The 2,735-nt window shown below is 44.5% G+C and overlaps 1 long non-coding RNA gene across 1 annotated transcript in view; it reads left to right on the top strand.

The window, feature by feature from the left end:
- Positions 1–2,103, top strand: part of LOC108802094 — a 92,905-nt gene extending 90,802 nt beyond the window's left edge. The window contains exon 5 of the long non-coding RNA XR_001942195.1: positions 2,092–2,103. This is a non-coding gene — a long non-coding RNA (uncharacterized LOC108802094). The remainder of the gene's footprint in view (positions 1–2,091) is intronic.
- Positions 2,104–2,735: the final 632 nt, after the last annotated feature.

The following is a 2,735-nucleotide window of genomic DNA, read 5'->3' as shown; positions in this document are numbered from 1 at the left end:
ACGCCACGACCACGCCACGTATGCCACGCCCACCACACAAGCCGGACACACGCACGCAGAGCACGCCGCCGCGACTTACAAGGGTTCAGAAACAGGTAAGGGGGACCTGTTTTAATGTTTCCTGTTCTAAAAAAAAAAAAAAGCGGCACACTGCAGAACACCAGCAGCTATAGAGGAACAACAAATCCCAGCAATAATATATTAAACACCCGGTATAATGTATTATTGCTGGGACTTGTTGTTCCTCTATAGTTGGTGGTATTCTCCATTGCGCTGTATAATGTATTATTGCTGGGATTTGTAGTTCATCTATAACTGGTCAGTGGTAATCTGCATTGCGCAGTATAATCATTATACAGCGCAATGGAGAATACCACCAGCTATAGAGGACTACAAATCCCAGCAATAATACATTATATACAGTGCAATGGAGAATAACGCCAGCTGCAGAGGACTACAAATCCCAGCAATGGTACATTATAGTACCATTAGCTCCTTTTTGTAAATGCCAGAGATCTTGGGGATGTCTCTCCGCCCACTGGTCGATGCTTACATTCACCCGCGGGGTTCAGTTTCCAATCCGTGGAGGAAACATCCAAGGTGGTTTCAAGCTTGTGCGGCCGCACGGCAAGATAAAATATGTTGGAATCCCCGCGGCGGTGTGTCCGTAATGCGGTAAAGCCGAAAGCTGAAGGAGATCGAGTGGCAACAGCCCGCTCGCACTTCTCGATCTCAGCCTAAATTGTACAGGCTAGTCAGCTGCTGCAGACCAGACAGTGTCCAGGCCGTCTTGGTTCCGTCCCTTTGATTGAGAGACAATGTAGTTTTCACTCTCACTGGCCGCGTATGGGAAGTAAGAGAGTCTGCTGCGGGTATCCAGGGAAGCTTTCGCACACGTTACGCTGACGCGTTTCCCCCCAATCACAAGGGGCTTCCTCAGAGGGGCGTGTAGTTGGTGTCTCGTGAAGGTGTATTAAATAGCCAATTAATTAGGGCTAATTTGGATCCAGATTTCACACAATCATGTCCCGGGCCATGATCCAAGGCTATTCGTTATTGCAACAAAAAGAATGCAGTATACTGGCACCTGTGAGGCCATAAATACATACATTTCCCAGGTTCATCACCCTCCCTTGTACAAACATATACATAACCCAGCATATAAAGTAAATAATAAACTTTCGTCCTGCCTACCCGTACAACACTAAATTCACCCCATAGGAGATGTGCTGGAAAGTGTATCATAAAGGGGCACTCTAAATCCAAGATCCCCCTAACAAAACGAGTTTGCATGATTCAAATCAAACATTTCCCAATAGGGTCCGGGGTATGCCGGATCATCAATGGACCGTGAGATAAGTAATAAATTCATTAATTTAATCAAATGTATCATTGTGACCTTCATCACCCTAGCGGTCTAATGGTTCTATAAAACTATGTCTATTTTTTGGGTCACGCCTTAATGACCAAGGAAACATGTGGGTCCCGAGGTTACACGGGTTGAGAACCACTGATCTATAGAACTGACATAATAGGTAACCTGGATCTATATAGATGAGTATTGTCCATTGTGAACCGGCATAATCCGGAACCTAGAGAGTCCTCCACATAGTTTGATCAGGCTATGCATATCTATTGTTCTCAACCCTGGGAAAATAACCATATAGAGAAATACAGTGTATATAAATTTTACATATAGAAACATTATGTTTGATGTACCACTTGACTTTAGAGGTAGCAACTAAAATTGATCATGTCATTCAGCCCTGGGGCCTCATGAGATTCCGTTTGATGGATCCATCTACATTCCCTTTGTAGAAGAGATTTGTCCCAATCCCCCCCACGTCTGGGTTGGTGGACCCTATCCAGGGCAAAGAAGCGAAGTCTGTCGATTTGTCCATTAGGTGTATTTACAAAATGCCTCAGTATGGGTGACCTCAGATCTCTGGCCGATATGTCGGTCAGATGATCCGAGATTCTATTCTTGAACATTCATTTTGTTTTCCCAACATAAAACATGTCGCACTTGCATAACATCAGGTAAATGACACCCTTTGTCTCGCGATTTTACATAGTTACATAGTATTTGAGGTTGAATAAAGACATATGTCCATCAAGTCCAACCCATTGTGTGTGTGTGTGGGTGTAAAGATCCTCGCGTCATCTCGTTTTTAGGAGTACTTGTACCCCTGTATATTACCGTTTCTCAGGAAATCGTCCAAAAGCCTCTTGAATGATTCCAGACTATTAGCTGAAATCACTGCTTGCGGCAGTGAGTTCCAGACCCTAACCGCGCGAACTGAGAAGAATCCCCTACGCCCCTTGTGTTTGAATTTTTTTTCTACCAGTTTTAGGTGGTGTCCTCTAGTCTTTGTTACGGAATTAATCGTAAAGAGTTTGTTGCTAATGTTGCTATGACTATGGAACATTTTGTACGTGAAAATCATGTCCCCCCTTAATCTCCTTAGTTCCAGCGTGAACATATTTAAATTTAGTAACCGTGTCTCATAGCTCTGGTCCTCCATCCCTTTGATGAGTTTGGTCGCCCTTCGCTGGACTTTCTCCAGTTCAAGGACATCCCCTCTGTGTACCGGTGCCCAAAACTGCACCGCATACTCCAGGTGAGGCCGAACCAGTGCTGTGTAGAGTGGCAATATTATAGACTTATCCCTGCAAGACATTCCCTTCTTGATGCAGGACAGAACTCTACTAGCTTTGCTTACCGCAACCTGGCA

The sequence above is a fragment of the Nanorana parkeri genome, unplaced genomic scaffold, assembly GCF_000935625.1.
Source record: "Nanorana parkeri isolate BGI_ZX_2015 unplaced genomic scaffold, ASM93562v1 scaffold2656, whole genome shotgun sequence".
Taxonomy (NCBI): Eukaryota; Metazoa; Chordata; class Amphibia; order Anura; family Dicroglossidae; genus Nanorana; species Nanorana parkeri.
Note: the sequence above shows the minus strand (reverse complement) of the source record. Positions and strands in the feature narration are given on the sequence as shown.